This window comes from Sapajus apella, unplaced genomic scaffold, assembly GCF_009761245.1.
Source record: "Sapajus apella isolate SASKATOON/1434 unplaced genomic scaffold, GSC_monkey_1.0 scaffold168, whole genome shotgun sequence".
NCBI lineage: Eukaryota > Metazoa > Chordata > Mammalia > Primates > Cebidae > Sapajus > Sapajus apella.
Window position 1 is genome coordinate 500258 of NW_022437108.1, and position 17994 is coordinate 518251.

A 17994-nucleotide genomic window follows, 5' to 3' on the forward strand; every position below is an offset into this window, starting at 1 on the left:
GCAAAATCCTCGGACTTACACGCTCCATCTCAACAAACATGTTTGTGCTTGGCTAAGGACAGGCTGATTACCTCTTTTATATAAATGATATATGAATGAATCCAACACAATTCTTGGTAGCAGAGGTTGAGGGTCTTTTTGCAGTTTGACTCAGATTTCATCTTCAGGATTATTTAATAACATTTCCAATGATCATGATTTATTTGCTTTCCAATTGAGTTTTTCACATGTCTATTTTCTGAGGCCAAAGAGAATTGACAATGTGATTTTTAAAAGGATTCATTTCAGCATATAAATATGCAATTATATTGACCTTCCAAAAACCATCAAGGCACAAAATGTTATTACAAAGTTTTAGCATATAGTAGAGCTAAAATGTGTTAGAGTTTCAGCAAATATTTTATTTTCCATTGTCTTCAAAATGTAACAGATAAACTCGAATTAAATATAATTTGTAATATGTAAATAATACCTTGAAATAGCAAGATTCTTGGCAGCTAGACTATTGAATTTTGTACTCTGTAAGAAGAAAGAATTTTTGAGGATCATTTCATTTAGCCTTTCCTTATGACTTCCACTGTCCATATATGTCAAAGAGAGGGAGATGATCTTTCAGTAGTTTGCTAAAGAAATGAGATGCTTCATAAAACTGTTACATGGTTGGCCTTTTCACAAGTGAAATAAGAGTTACAAAATGTTTGCTTGCTTTATTTTTATGGGACATATACATATAATATTGCTATACGGAGTCAGTGCAGACCTTAGAAACTTATAGTTTTAGGAAATATGATAGTCAGGCATAGTTTTCTTTTTAAACTCATGTGTAAAATAATAACATATTTAAATGATAGTCTAGTTGTTTGGTATGAAGGGGAGAGATCGCTGTTGGTCTTGACTTGCCCAGTCTCATAAGCATTGTTGCACTAGAAGAAAATATACCACATGTGGTTTTTACATGTCCAAGCTTAGTAAGTTTTATTAGGTAAAGTAAAGGAATTGGGCTGTATGGTGATTTTTGAATCAGCAAATGATACAGTAGATGAGATTCCGGAAGTTATTCCAGACACTAACCAGGTAAGAGTTGTAAATACAGTTATGCACTGAATTGCAAAGTTTTGATCAAAGAGGACCACATAAGAGTATAATATTGTAGGCTGGGCGCAGTGGCTCACACCTGTAATCCCAGCACTTTGGGAGGCTGAGGTGTGCAGATCACCTGAGGTCAGGAGATTGAGACCAGGCTGGCCAACATAGTGAAACCCCATCTCTACTAAAAATACAAAAATTAGCCAGTTATGGTGGTGCACGCCTGTAGTCGCAGCTACTCAGGAGGCCGAGGCAGGAGAATCTCTTGGACCTGCGAGGCGGAGGTTGTGGTGAGCTGAGATGGCGCCATTGCACTCCAGCCTGGGCAACAGGGCGAGACTCCATCCAAAAAAAAAAAAAAAGAACATATATCTTGTCTATGTTTTATTTGTAATTGTGTTTTATTTTATTTTTTTGAGACAGAGTCTCACTCTGTTGCCCAGGCTGGAATGCAGTGGCTCAATCACTGCTCACTGCAGACTTCACCTTTCTAGCTTAAGCAATCCTCCCACCTCAGCCTCCTGAGTAACTGGAACCACAGGCATGTGCTACCATGCCCAGCTAAGTTTTAAGACACTTTTTTGTAGAGATGGGGTCTCCTTATGTTTCCCAGGTTGGCCTCAAACTGGGCTCAAGTGATCCTCTCACCTTCGTCTCCCAAAGTGTTGGGATTACAGGCATGAGCCACTGCCCCCAGCCTCTTATCTGTGTATAGATACACCAATACCATTGTTATTGCCTACAGTATTTAGTACAGTAACGTGCTGTATAGGTTTGTAGCTTAGGAGCCATAGGCTATATCATGTAGCCTTTGGGTATAGTAGGCTATATGATCTAGGTTTGTGAATATAGTCTACGATGTTTGCACAATTAATAAATCACCTAATGATGAATTTCTCAGAATGTATTCCTGTTGATAAGAGATGTGTAACTGTAATACAACTTTTGTTTAAGGCATGGTCTCTTTCAAATAAAAAAGTAGAAAATATGTAAAAATATATTAAAAATTTCTTTTCAAATGGAACCATCTTTGTGAAGGATGCCTGTGTTTTTAAAATGAGAATTATATTTGCATTATAAAATATCCTTATTGTTTCAGAATTTATGTATATCGTAAGCCACTCTTTAAATTTTTCATTATGCTTATTAAATAATAAATAATATTCAATTTAGAAAACCAGAAAAGTATGTCTTCAAAATATGCTATGGGATATAGAGGGATTGAAAATGTTTCCAGAAAGAGGCTGTTCAGGACAAGAGAGGATGTTATTTTGGGACGTCAGACCTTCTCTTTGGAGAGAGGTGATATTTCCTTGGCCACAATATGAGGAGAAGAGTTCTGCCAGGGTAGGTATATTCTGAAGGACTGTTTTAGTAAAGAACCTCAAGAGCAGGTACTTTTCTGCTCCCCCCCCCAACTTCCTGGGAAATATAGAACAGGTATTAATTATTATTTTTATTTTTATTTTTTTTACTTTTTTGAGATGGAGTTTCATTCTTCTTCTCAGGCTGAAGTGCAATGGCACAGTCTCGGCTCACTGCAACCTCTGCCTGCCGGGGCCAAGCAAATCTCCTGTCTCAGCCTCCGAAGTAACAGTAGCTAGGATTACAGGCACCTGCTACCACGCCCAGCTAATTTTTGTATTTTTAGTAGAGTTGGGGTTTCACCATGTTTGCCAGGCTGGTCCCAAACTCCTGACCTCAGGCAATCTGCTCATCTCAGCCTCCCAAAGTCCTGGGATTACAGGTAGAGCAGGTAGTATTTACGTGAGAAGGAGTTTGGAGAAAGGTCAACTCTTCTCATAAATTTCCTTGTTTTCCCCATTTTCACTTTTTACTCTTCATTTAGCCAGGTCATTAACTTGTTTGTTAAATATTTGTTGTGTGCCTTTGTTAGGTATGTGGTAATTTTTTTATTCATGCTTCAAGTTGTCTGACTTTTGTAAGTGAACTGTACATTTTCTTTTTTGTTATATGTGTTCACAAAAGTTGGATAAAGCTTTTTTTTAATACATTCTGTTAAACTCATTTATTTTTATTATTACATTTGTTTTTAACTTATATTGGAGCTGAATGAATCCTTTTACTTCTGTTTCTAAGCGCTTAATCATTTTTTGATCATTTGGACCAAAGTGAGTTTAATGGAAATAGAATTTTGTGATAACTCTTAAGCCAACTGGCCACATCTTTGATTTCCCAAATCAGGGTCAGAAGTGTAATTACTAAATTATATTGTTTTCCTTAGATATTCAGATAGTCACAGTCATTGGGATAGTAGATGAAAGCATTAACTTAGACATCTACAACAGCTAGTACACCATGGAACTTCAGTGCTACACTGGCTTACTTTAACTGCATTGAGGCCATCTGGTCAGTTAGTGGGGTGTAGTGGCCAGCACAGAGGTTGTCAACTATAGGTTTGAATCTTTGCCACTTACTAGCTGACTGTGGCAAAGTTATTTTTAATATCAGTTCATCATCAGTAAGTTAGGGATGATAGTATCTGCCAAGTTAGATGGTTGTGAAAATTAACAATTTAGGTAAAGCACTTTGCCTTCTGCCTGAGATAGTATATAGGTGTTCAATAAATGGTAGATACTGTAACTATTTCTTAACATTTTCTTTGTATATATTTTCTGCTGAAATTCATGTTAGAGCTAATAACCAAGATAATTTACATGATTGTTTTAAGATTAGTGAAACTTTAAAAGCTTTTCTTAAAGTTAAAATATACCATGGTCTTTAATTTTTCTCCTCTTTTCTAAATTTTTACTTTAATATAAATACTAAAAAATCGGAGTGATTTTCTTTAATTTGTCCTTAGTAAGCACGTTATGCTTCTTGTTTGAGATTTTGTCACCTTGTAGAATTTTTCATTAGTATATAGCACAGCAGGGTTTTGTTTTTTTGGTTTAAAGATTGATCTTAATGAGATAGTGTTGAAATTAGATAAGCTTCTCTTGCTATTATTTATTCCTTCCATCTTTATTTTTAACTTTTTTTGCTCTGTCGCCAGGCTGGAGTGCAGTGGTGCCATCTCAGCTCACTGCAACCTCTGCCTCCCGGGTTCAAGTGATTCTCCTGCCTCAGCCTCCTGAGTAGCTGGTACTACAGGCATGTGTCACCACGCCCAGCTAATTTTTGTATTTTTAGTAGAGACGGGGTTTCACCATGTTGGCCAGGATGGTCTTGATCTCTTTATTTTTAATGTTTTAATCTCTGAAACTCCTACAGGATGAATGAAAGACAATTTTTCTATCAGAAAGGAAATAGCCTAAAAAGATTGTTCTATCACCATTTACAAATTCAAAATTCTTATTATTGAAGCTACATATTTGTCCCTCTTTCAGCTATGTACTTGCTCCCGTATGGATTTTATAAAGACTCTGTCACCACCATAGCAATATTCTGAGTAACTCGATTTTAATGTACATATGTTTTATTGATGACTTTCAAAATAATTACCATACATTATTGAACATTTAATTATTAAGTTATAAAGATAACTTAGAAACTTTGATTTTACATTCTAGGTACATTTCTGTAATTAGAAAATTCTCTCATGGTATTCTATTTATAATTAATATACCAAGTAAAACTAATTAGAAGTACCTGAATCCCTTAGCAAAATCTGTAATTAGACATGCCATTTATAATTAACTGACTCTTCTCATTCTTGCCTTTTCCTATCCATTTGAATTAACCACTGTGTTCTTCCTTTAGTGATAGTTGTGTTCCTAAGACACTCATTAGAGTTTAGTGATCACTGTTTGTGGTATGTTATAGAGACTTATTTTATAGAAACTTTGCTTTTAAACTTTATTTAAAAACATTAAAATACTTGAATTATAGTCTCTATAAAGAATTATATGGAAGATTGGTTTTTTTTTTTTTTTTTTTTTTGCACGTGGTCAAGATAAGCATTTATTTTACCAAGCCCTGAAGGCAAACAAAGAGAATAGACAGACTTGACCATTTTTTCTCTCTAGTACTTTAGCATCTGGATTTTTCTTGCCAGCCTGATCACTGATCATTATCTGCATAGTTTTAACAGCATGCCCATTGACCCTGGGCGATTGATAGACCTGGTATATCTTCATTCATTATCTTGCCAAAGAATTAAAACCTGATAAGCTAGGCAGTGTCCTGTGCTTTGGCTATGAAAAGGCAGGAGTGATATTCAAAGCATTTACCAGTAAGTACAAAATAGGCACCAACAAGTTAACATGGCTGTAGCACTGGATCAGGGTCTTGAAGAACCCCTTCATCCTTTATGCTGTGTCAGGCTTTCTTGCTTTACCTGCTGGGTTGGAGTGGTGGTGGGTAGATTGGGCCATCAGTAGGCACCTTCGGACTGGTGGAGTTTGAGGCATTGACGCTTTACCAGACTACCTTACAGAAGTATTTTAGTACTTAAGTACAACCCTTCAGGCTCTGTTGGTGTGTACCAGCTCAATATTAGCTTTGCCAAGAGATGTTCAGTCATTGCCCATAGAGAGCTTACTGTTCTCTAACTGTAAGAGACAGAGTTATAGTTTGAGAGGTACTTGATGTAAGTAAATAAAATGAGCATAGGGGAAGATTGTGTACATCTTTTTTTGAAAAACCAGGGAGGACTTCTATGAGTAGAAATTTGCCAGACAGGTTTAAGGAGGAGATTCTAAACAAGTAGAGGGGAAAAATAACAATTTCAAACGCATATGGTCGTAAGAGAGCATAGTGGATTCAGAGATCAACAATTAGGAGCAAGAGAAGATGAAGCTTTTCTCTGACACTTGCTTTTTAAATTGGATAAATACATATTCAAATCACATTTATGTTTTTGAAATTGCTCCATTTTTGATAGATGTGTCAGTTCATTCTTGCACTGCTATAAAGAAATACCTGGGACTGGGTAATTTATAAAGAAAAGAAGTTTAATTGGCCATGGTTCCTCAAGTTGTATAGGAAGCATAATGCTAGCCATCTGCTAGACTTCTGGGGAGGCCTCAGGAAACTTCCAATCATGGCAGAAGGCCAAGGGGGAAGCAGGCATAGAGAGAAAGGAAGAAGGTGCTAAACCCTTTTAAACAACCAGATCCTGTGAGAACTCTATCATGAGAACAGCACTAGGGGATAGTGCTAAATCATTAGAAACTGCCCTCATGATCCAATCACCTCCCACCAGGCCCCATTTCCAACATCGGGGATAATAATTTGACATGAGATTTGGGTGGGGACTTGGATCCAAACCATATCAGTAGAGAACTGCTAGCCTGTGTGATACTTAGGTTCTTCAACTATATCTAAACTATTTTAGATACAGGGAAAGGGATAATAGGAATTTGTTATAGTTCAGGACTATACTAAACATTCACGGAGCAAGAGTGCAATTAAACCCTTGCTTCTGATTCACTGAGAGGCTTCTAATGAGCAAACACAGATCCAGACAGATTGAGGACAGTAGTTTTTTTAATGACATAAAACTGTTGCCCATTAGGCTTTTTGGCTGACATCATGAAACTAATTTTGCTTAATGGCTATGGAGGCCTACAAATTCCAATGTTCAGAAAATGCAGTAAATTACTGGCCTGTCAGATTCCTGTTGCGTGTCATCCTTTATCTGAATGGCAGCTTTTGTATCCACATTGTTAGGAGCAAGTATGTGGCCCCTTTAAGGTTGTATTTGTACATGCTTGAATAATTCAATTCAGAGCCAACTAAATATAGCAAAATCAACAACAGTAGAACAATGCATCTTCTTCTACTTGTGTAATTAGGGAACACATCTATGGATATCTCTTCTCATATCACAGAACTCTTGAAATAGGTCAAGCTTTCATAGTAGTGTAAGTTCTGCTTTTATTGCCAGAGTTGATACCTAATACCTTTGAAATGTAGTGAAATCATGGAGAGCAGAGAAAACATTTTCTTTATGACTGTTCAACTCAATGAATGATTTTAAAGTACCCACTATGTGCTACGAATTATATGAAGTATAAAGATGAATAAGTGATAGTTTTCTTTTCTGTTTTGTTTTTATTTTTATTTATTTATTTGGGACAGAGTCTCACTATCTCCCAGGCTGGAGTGCAGTGGCACGATCTCAGCTCACTGCAACCTCTACCTTGTTCAAGCGATTCTCCTGTCTCAGCCTCCCGAGAAGCTGGGATTACAGGCGTGTGCCACTACACCTGGCTAATTTTTGTAGTTTTAGTAGAGACAGTGTTTCACCTTGTTGGCCAGGCTGGTCTTGAACTCCAGACCTCAAGTGATCCTCCTGCTTCAGCTTCCTAAATTGCTGGGATTATAGGTGTGAGCCACCGTGCTTGACTTCTGTTGATCATTTATATGGTTTCCTCCCTCAAGCTGTATTTAGAAAAAAAAGGTCATGGTGGTGGTGGTGGTATGTGTGTAGTGTTTCAACAAAGGCTACAGTAAAGGTCTGAGTTACATATGAATAGATTATTTGCTTCAAAGATGGAAATAATTGTTTAAGTTTTTTGATGGCTTCACTTTTACAACACTTTCAATTAATGATCCTTATCTTCTCTCTACTTTCTATTATACTGCATAACTAAAGGAAGAATATTTTCAGTGAAATGTATATCATGTTCCAATATTATGAATTCAACAGGTATTTAGTTAGCATCTACTAGGCTTAAGGTTTGGAGTGAACCAGAATGTGAAAGGTTGCAATCCATAGAATAAAATTACTTAGTAAAAAGGAAACTAAAATAATGAACTTTTTACTTTCAGCCCTTTTGGTTTGATTAATGGTATGAAAATAACAGAATTCAGCCTTAAAGCCGCATAATTTATATTTGATTTTGCTGCCAGGCTGGAGTGCAATGGCACAATCTTGGCTCACTGCAACCTCTGCCTCCCTGGTTCAAGCCATTCCCCTACCTCAGCCTCCTGAGTAGCTGGGACTATAGGTGCATGCCATGATGCCCAGCTAATATTTTGTATTTTAGTAGAGACAGGGTTTTACCATATTGGCCAGGATGGTCTGTATCTCCTGATCTTGTGATCCACCTGCCTTGGCCTTCCAAATTACTGGGATTACAGGCATCAACCACCACACTCAGCCCGATGTGTTGGAATTTTATGTTCACAAAAGTTACCTGAAAACGTATGCTGAAGTAGACTGTCTACTTTGAATATCGATTACCTGATTAGCATATTAAATCTGTGGGTTTGGGTAAGATTCAAAATTATGGGACTTAAGAAATTAAGGGCATTCTCTGTGACATCTCTTGGTTAGAGGCAAATCTAGGAAAACAAAAAGATGAAAATTGCTACTATAGCAAATTATCCCTTTTGTAACAGGAGTAAAATTTTCAGTGCCCCAAAGGAAATAGCACTCAAATATGAATTTTCTCAGCAAGGCAATTTTACTTTCTGTGGAAAGGGTGCTTCTCAGAAGCCTGATTGTCATGAGAGCACATTGAATAAAGAAAAGCAGAAGCGTTTATCCCTGGTGCATTGGGTCCTTATTGCTGTGTCCTATCTCCATTGGCTGGAGCTGGACTGCACAATCTAGACTGATCTCAATTGGCTAAAAATGTAAAACTTTCCTAAATAGATAAATGGGCGATGGAGAACAAAAAAAGGAAGGGGGTTGTTTACGGGAAACTAGGAGAATAATAACATTTCCAAATAAGGAAGAGGCATAGGCTATAAGCCGAGAAATGCCTGGGTGTGTTTAGACATGTCTGAGCAGAACAAATAACTTGATTAAAATACTAGAACATAGAATACACTTATTCCCTTACTATGCTTAACAGCTACATAGGGCTTAACAAAGAGTTAACAGCAAAAAGCAAGGAAGCTTGAAGGAAGCTAGTTTTTAAAAGAGACGATTATTTCTAACGAGTATTACTTTAACAAAAAGGGAAACTTTTTTTGCATTTTAGGTTTTGGGGTACATGTGAAGAACATGCAAGATTTTTGCATAGGCACACACGTGGCAGTGTGATCTGCTGCCTTCTCCCCCATCACCCACATCTAGCACTTCTCCCCATGCTATCTCTCCCCAACTCCCCTCCCCCCGCTGTCCCTCCCCTATTTCCCCCCAACAGACCCCAGTGTGTAGTGCTCCCCTCCCTGTGTCCATGTGTTCTCATTGTTCAACACCCGCCTATGAGTGAGAACATGTGGTGTTTGATTTTCTGCACTTGTGTCAGTTTGCTGACAATGATGGTTTCCGGGTTCATCCATGTCCCTACAAAGGACACAAACTCATCGTTTTTTATGGCTGCATAATATTCCATGGTGTATATGTGCCACATTTTCCCTGTCCAGTCTATCATTGATGGGCATTTGAGTTGTTTCCAGGTCTTTGCTATTGTAAACAGTGCTGCAATGAACATTCGTGTGCACGTGTAAAAAGGGAAACTTTGAAGAGGAACTTTTTACTTTTCATGTAACTTTGCTCATTTTCCACTGCCTGGAACATCCCTTTTTCTTTTGTCTGCTCTTTTTCATATCTTACTCAAAGACTTTCCAAAAGTGTTACCTAAACATTTTCCCCAGAGGTGACATTTTACTCCTTGGAATTTTATAATATTTTATTTATTACAACTTTCAAGAATTTTAAAACTTTTTTTGTGTGTACCTGAGCTATGTTTCCTATTGGATTATAAGCTTCCTGAAGGTATCATGGATGTCAAATTGGGCCATGAAGGATGGAAGGAATTTGGACAGGAGGAAAAAGGAGGTCATGTCTATAGGAGAGAAACCACATAGACCAAGGTCCATAGGACAAAACAGGTGCTTTTTCAGGAATGCTAGTAGATTGATTTGCTTAGTTTAGAGAATATGTAAGTAGAGTAGAGGGAGATGAAGCTGGGAGAATAGGAAATGATCTTTGATGCTGAGTTAGTCAAATATGAAGGTTATCAGCACCTCACTTTTAGCTGATTAGTTGTGTGTAGCAAAGGCTCAGTGGAGAATTGGAGGAGAGTGCATTTACTCTACTGTACATCTTTTTTTTAATTCCCAGATTACTTCACCAAAGGAAAAGGGAGCCAATGTTGTGAGATAAAATGTGCTTTTGACCCAGGATACAGTAAACCTGGAAGACAGAAACCTATGGGCCATAGTCAGCACCTTTGCAATATCATGGGAAGAAAAGATGGTCTTAGTGCCTCCTTCCAGTTCTACTATACTGTGATGCCATGGCACACTTCAGATCTCTGGATAAGAGACACCACTAAGACCTGTTTTATCCATTTATAAGTTATTTATTCAGAAGTCAGCAGACCTCTCTAAAGATCCCCTTTAAACTTAAACTCTGTGGCAACATACTGCCTCTGTTGCATATTCTTGTTTGTTTATGGCCCTTTAAATATATAAAAACCATTCTTAGCTCATAGATCAGACAAAAACAGGCCCTGGGCTGGATTTGGCTCTCAGGCTACAGTTTGACCACTGATTTAGTTGATTAGGGTACTTGTTACTGCACTCATGATTTCCAGAATTTAGAAAACCAAGACCAACTTGGTGATGGTGTTTTCCCATCTGTCTGTATTTTCATTGACTACTCATAGGTTGTATTTTCTAAGGGTCAAGAAGCAAATACTTTTTAAGAACTCTCCATTTGCATTCCTGCATTCTTGATAATTTTGTGTTTCAGATTTTGTGCTACCTTTCTAAGTGCTGTGAATACTCCCTGGTGTCTGAGACTGTTTGTCTTTACTATCTGTACCCTGATTCACATACAAATATTTTCTGTGTTGTATTCTTAATGTCTGAGACTCTTTACTAGCTGTAACCTGATTAGCACACATTATTTTAGTACTTCTTAATGGTTATTAGTATAAATAATGCATTTCATTTGTATTTTATTGTAAATTATGAAGTTAATTTATACTTTTCGAATACATGTAAGTGCAAATGTCAAACCTGAGAAAGCAACATATTGTATAGTTGTAATTAAACATAGTGATTTAATTTCAGTGATCACTGGTTTAAAATCATTTCTGGAGCCGGACGCAGTGGCTCACGCCCATAATCCCAACACTTTGGGAGGCCAGAGTGGTTGGTGGATCATGAGGTCAGGAGATCGAGACCATCCTGGCCAACATGGTGAAACCCTGTCTCTAATAAAATACAAATATTAGCCGGGCGTGGTGGCATGCATTTGTAATTCCAACTACTTGGGAGGCTGAGGCAGAAGAATGGCTTGAACCTAGAAGGCGGAGGTTGCAGTGAGCTGTGATTGTGTCACTGCACTTCAGCCTGACAGCAGGGTGAGACTCCATCTCAAAAAATAAAAAAAATAAATCTGAATTACATTCTTCTATATATGTTCTTTCTCTTTTGCTTCATGTGTATTCCCTATAATGGAGTAGTTATGGCAGATATTTTTGTCATGAGAAGTTGTGTATACAGTCCTAATCCCTTGTCCCCAGTATTTTGAATTGCTACACTCACTACTGAACACAAAACAAATATTTTCTCACTGTATTTTTACTTGTGATTACAATTTGTTAATGATATGTGTTCAAAATTTCTATTTGCATATTTTTCTATAAATTTTTAGAGTTTTAAACACTCAGTGTTTTAAAGAATTAAAAGTTTTTACAACTGTAAAAATTTTAAGTAAATTTTTGATTTTTTAAGTAAATAAATGCTCAAAACTTATATCATTTTTAAATGAATAGTTACCAATATAGATTTTTACAAACACATTCACACATTGTAATACATTCAAAATATATGTTATATATTACACATTAAACACTGTAGAAAATGTAAGCTTATTTTCAGGAAGATTAGGTAAACAAATAATTATTAATGCAAACAGTTTGTATAGTCATCACTTACCTGTCATTTGCCAGTGTAAAGATTATAAAAAGATGTGGTTTACAGAGGATTGTCGATGCTTCCATATTCACTGGCAATAGTGATCACATGAAAGACCCATCTAGCTGAACCCTGGAGAAACATACCCAAGTTTGGAGGTATCCCTCTACCACTTAGAATGCTGTTTGTACATGGAGGCATATAATAAATATTGAATGAATAAATTATTAAAACCTCAAGCGTATTCTAGGCGTAAGCTCTGGTTCACATTAAAATACCACCAAATAAGCATAAAAATACATACTTAGAGTATTTTGAAAGTATGTAACTTAAGGAAAAATTAAAATTACCTATATAATATTTATGCAAAACAGAGTACTATTCACATTGTATGATTGTATGTATTTCTAGTCTTTTCTATGCAAATTTATGTGTTATATAATTCAAACTACCCAGTAGATCAGCATTTTCCTGTCATTAAGCATTTTCATTTTACTTTTAAAATACACTTTAGTAAAATGATTTATGTGCAGTACAGTTTGAGGGGTTTTGATTAATATGTATATCCTGTTGACAACCGCCATAATCAAGATATAGAACATTTTAATCATTCTTAAACGCTTCTCTTAAGCCCCTTTGCAGTCAATTCTTTGATACAACCTTTGGTTCCTGCGCTAACTCATCTGCTTTCTGTCACTGGAGATTAGTTTTACCTGTTCTAGAATCATATACATGAAAAAATTGAGCAGATACTACAGAGACTTCCTGTGTATGCCCTTTACACAGTTTCCTCTGTTAGACATCAAGCATCTTTGATAAGCAGTTTTAATGATTGCTTAATATTCTAACTTATTTAGCAAATCATACGTACCTTTAGTTTGCTTCTAGCTCTTTTTTTTTGAGATGGAGTCTCGTTCTGTCGCCAGGCTGGAGTGCAGTGGCGCAGTCTTGGCTCACTGCAAACTCCACCTCCCTGGTTCAAGCAATTTCCCTGCCTCAGCCTCCTGAGTAGCTGGGACTACAGGTGCACCACCATGTCTAGCTACTTTTTCGTATTTTAGTAGAGATAGGGTTTCACCATGTTGGCCAGGATGGTTTTGATCTGCTGACCTCATGACCTGCCCACCTTGGCCTTCCAAAGTTACAGGGATTACAGGCATGAGCCACCACACTTGGCCTTTCTAGTTCTTTAGAGTCATAAATGAGCTATGTATAAATCTGTTTGAATTTTTGATTATTTAGGACAGATTGCTAGAAGTTACTGAATCAAAGGTTTTTGAACTTTTTTTTGAGATGGAGTGTCATCTCACTCTGTTGCCCAGGCTGGAGTACAGTGGCACAATCAGCTCACTGCAACCTTCTCCTCTTGGGTTCAAGCAATTCTCATTCCTCACCCTCCCAAGTAGCTGAGACTACAGGCACTCACTACCAAGTCTGGCTAATTTTGTATTTTTAGTAGAGATGGGGGTTTCACCATCTTGGCCAGGCTGGTCTTGAACTCCTGACCTCGTGATCTACCCACCTTGGCCTTCCAAAGTACAGGGATTACAGGTGTCAGCCACTGTGCCCAGCTAGGATTTGAACTTTTTAAGCTTCTTGTTGCACGTTGCAAAATTGCTTTCCAGAAAGATTTTAACAATTGCTGGGCATGTGGATCACACCTTTAATCCCAGCACTTTGGGAAGCTGAGGCGTGTGGATTGCTTGAGCCCAGGAGTTGGAGACCAGTTTGGGTGGGCAACATGGCAAAACCCCATCTCTACAAAAAATAGAAAAATTAGCAGGGCTTCGTGGTGGTGGGCACCTGAGTACTCAGCTACTTCGATCCCAGCTACTCAGGATGCTGCAGTGGAAGGATTTTGCTTGAGCCTGGGAGATCTAGGTTGCAGTGAGCTGTGATTGCACCACTGTACTCCAGCCTAGGTGACAATAGCAAGATCCTGTCTCAAAAAAAAAAAAAAAAAAAAAAAAAACCCACCAAATTTGCCAATTTAAATTCCTATGAGCAGTGTGCAAAAATGCGTATTATGTTACATTATTATATATCATTATATTACATCATCACTTGTAGCTGTCAATATAGTCTAGATTGTGCTGTAGTAACAATCTTAAAAATCTCAGTCGCATAAACAACAAAGTTTATTTCTTGCTCATGTTACATGTCTAATACATATCAGCAGGGTTTCTTTTCTCTTCAGAGCCGTTTAGTGACTCCATAATGATTGCAGTAGCTGGGAGGTCTGTAAGTGGTGTACTTGGTCCTAAAGCTTACACCTCAAAATGTCTAACATCACATCTATGTACATTTCAGTGGCTAAAGCAAGTCGTGTGCCCACACCTAAGTTGAAAGAGGGCAATGAGGTCCAGTCTTACCATGAGTCTGGTAAGGAGAAGAACTGGAAGAGTGTTAATGACTATAATCTTATTTTAAAAACAATATTAATTTCATTGATCAAAGGTGGTATCTCATTTTAATTTGATTTTCTTTACCAATGTAGAGAACATTTTTATACTTAGACATTGGTTTTATTTAATTTACTCATTTGCTTACATTATTATAAACATGTGCTATTGGTTTACTTTTACATTTCCAGATTTTTAAATTCTGTATTTTCTATGAGGTTGGGTAATCATGATATAGCGAGTGTAAACTTAAGAAAATACTTTCTTTTGAATTATTGAGTTGATGAAGGAAATTGATATTTTTCTCCTGTTAATGTAGTATATGTTTTGATATACTTTTTTTCTTTTTTTTTTTGAGACGAAGTCTCTTTCTGTTGCCCATACTGGAGTGCAGTGGTGTTACCTCGGCTCCTGCAACCGAGGGTTGAAGCAATTCTCCTACCTCAGCCTCCCGAGTAGCTGGCACTACAGGTGTGTGCCACCACACCTGGCTAATTTTTTGGATTTTTAGTAGCGATAGGGTTTCCCCATGTTGACCAGGCTGCTCTCAAACTTCTGACCTCAGGTTATCTGTCCGCCTTGGCCTTCCAGAAGTACTGGGATTACAGGCGTGAGCCATCTTGCCCAGCCTGTTTTGATATACTTTTAATATCAACATTAATCAAAGGCAATAGAAAATCCAGGAGAATTTCTTAATTCTTGAAATTCTACAGATACCTAAAGAACAGCTTGAACATAAAAATTTAGTAGGTAAATGATCAAGTTAGGGCTTTATTGAAAGAATTAAATTTCCTACTCAGATTCAACCATATTGACCATGTCTTTTTCTGTTTGTTTTTTTAAATTCAGGTATCTGCCCAAACTGGAACTTATGCTGTAGTCATTTCTTTGTGGTTTATCTAAAAACCAAAGGTGAGATAATTTATGAATGCATTTGCCTTTTAATACATGTTTTATAATGAGAAAGAATTGTGTCTGAAAAAATTTAAGGCAATACCAAATGTGTTTTCTTCTGAGTGTTTTAATAGGAAATAAACATTTATTATAAAACTACATATATAGTTTGCTTTTAGTTTATAGGACATTTGAAATAAATGAAACTTGTTCTAGGGATAAAATATTTTAGGGTGAATTTTTTCATTATCATTAATACTCAAAGATGAAATTCATACTACTATTCTCTGATACACTTGAGAATATATTGGCATTATAATGTCATATTCTTGAAGACATATTTTCCATTAGTTAAGTCATAGATTAAAACAACCGCTAACTATTTTAATGGGTCAGTTATTAAGAGTTTTCTACCACTGCTCTCTTGGACATGACGACTTTCTGTAGTTCCCTGTTTGGGAGCCCATATAATAAGGATATATACACATCAGTATGTTAATAGTTGGCTTCTATAGAAAGCTTTCCTTTTATAGAAAGCTTCTATAGATAGCATTCCACTCTAAAGATAGGATCTTAGCCCTTTCCTGTTTCTTACCTGTCTTGGCTCAAGTCCTCTTCTTGTTAAAATTTTTCTGAATGGACCATTGTAAGTCTCTCATCTGATCTTTCCACCTTGAGTCTGACTGCTCTCTAAGACATTTTTATCATTGTCAACAGATTTTTTTTTTCTTTAAAAAAATCTCAGCATGTCAATCTACTACTGTGAGTCCTTTAGTACCTACATTCCTTAAGGATTATTTTACAAACTCCCTTACCAAGCAATAGTGCTCTAAATATGATACAAACACTGACATCGTGTATTCATGTCATATCTTTACTGAGAAATAATTCCTATGCTATAAATTCCACCCATTTAAAGTGTAAAATTTAATAGTTTTTATTATATTTGCAGAGATGTGCAACCATCACTATAATCTAGTTTCGGAATATTTTCATCACCCCCTTTTTTCTTTTTTGAGATGGAATCACTTTTTCACCCAGGCTGGAGTGCAGTGGCGCGGTCTTGGCTCACTGCAGCCTCTGCCTCCCAGGCTCAAGCGATTCTCCTGCCTCAGCCTCCTGGGTAGCTGGGATTACAGATGTATGCCACCATGCCTGGCTAATTTTTGTATTTTTAGTAGAGACAGGTCTTCCCTATGTTGTCCAGGCTGGTCTCAACCTCCTGACCTCAAGTGGTCCTCCCACCTCAGCCTCATTGCTGGGATTACAGGTGTCAGCCACCTGCCTGGCCTTTCATCATTTTTGAAAGTACTCATTAGCAGTCTCCACTCATTCCTCCCTCCCCTTAGCTACTAATTTACTTTCTTCCTATTCTGTACATTTTATGTAAATGGAGTTGCACAGTGTGTTGTCTTTTGTGACTAATTTCTTTCATTTAGCATAAAGTTTTTAAGCTTCATCCATGTTGTAGCGTGGATGAACCTTGATTCCTTTTTATGGCTGAAAAATATTCCTTTGTTTGTGTCAGTAGCTGATCTGGGAACACAGAGCTGAGTGACTTTAGTCACTTACTGAATTAGGATAAGCAAGAAGTTAAACCTGAGGAAGTGCAGGCTTCCTCCTCTCAGGTGGATCAGCACAGAGGTGGGAGTTTCCACAATGTCGAGGGAACCCCAGCAAAAGGTTCCTGCTGTTTTATAGATCTAGGGTGGGTTGGAGGGCGAGGTGCAAAGTCTAGGAGTGGAGGAAGGTACGGAGTCAGAGTAGAGGAAAGTGTTTTCAGTGTTTTCCCTTTGTTGAGTTGCCTAAGGAAAGGCCTCCGTTGAAGGCCACAGAGACTTACCTCAAAGGTACCTGGGCTAGGAATGTAAATCTGGTAAAAGAGCCTGGTCATTTAGGGATACCTGAGTCTTGACTGCAGCTTGCTTTAGAGATTATGATGCACTGGGTGTGCACCAAATCTGGTGTGAGGAGGCAGTTTTCTCCTGTGAAACCTGCCAGGTAAAGACTTGTAATTGTTTATGATTAAGTTTAAAAAAAGTGGCTGAGTGTGATGGCTTGCACCTCTAATCCCAGCACTTTGGGAGGCTGAGGTGGGTGGATCACCTGAGGTCAGGAGTTCAAGACCAGCCTGGCCAACATGGTGAAACCTCGTCTCTACTAAAAATACAAACTTTAGCAGAACGTGGTGGTGAGTGCCTGTAATTCCAGCTACTTGGGAGGCTGAAGCAGGAGAATCACTTGAACCCTGGAGACAGAGGTTACAGTGAGCTGAGATCATGCCATTGCACTCCAGCCTGGGTAGCAAGAGGGAAACTCTGTCTCAAAAAAAAAAAAGTCACACCTGTTTATTTTTTATTTTTTTCATCCACAGTATCTATATGCTATATTTCATATATCCATTTATCAGTTGTTGGACATTTGGGTTGTCTCCACTTTTTTTTGGCTATTATGAAAAGTCTGCTGGGAACATGTATTTGTGTATTAGTTTTTATGTGGACATGTTTTCATGTCTCTTGGATATATACTTAAGAGTAGAATGGCTAGGTCATGTAGTAACTCTGTGTTTAACATTTTGTGGAACTACCAAACTATTTTCTAAAAAGACTGAACCTTTTTACATTCCTACTAGCAATGTATGAAGATTTTAATTTCTCTATATCTTTGTCAATGCTTGACATTGTCTGGGCTTGTTTGGTTTAATATAGCCACTCAGTAGATGTGAAGTGGTATATGGTGGTTTTGATTTGTATTTCCCTAGTAACTTATGATGAACGTTTTTTTATATGCTTATTGGCCATTTGAACATTTTTTCTTTTAG

The 17994-nt window shown here is 37.4% G+C and overlaps 1 protein-coding gene across 3 annotated transcripts in view; it reads left to right on the forward strand.

The window, feature by feature from the left end:
• The window catches only part of PEAK1 (pseudopodium enriched atypical kinase 1), a 293556-nt gene that overhangs the window by 36038 nt on the left and 239524 nt on the right, over positions 1-17994 (forward strand). The window contains exons 1-2 of one of the 3 annotated variants that reach the window (XM_032267331.1): positions 13836-14259; positions 15129-15191. The exons of 1 other annotated variant lie outside the window; for it this stretch is intronic. The gene's annotated coding sequence lies outside the window, so the exon portion shown is untranslated. Of the gene's footprint in view, positions 1-13835; positions 14260-15128; positions 15192-17994 lie in introns of those variants that run through there. One more of the 3 variants, XM_032267330.1, reaches the window with a different exon arrangement.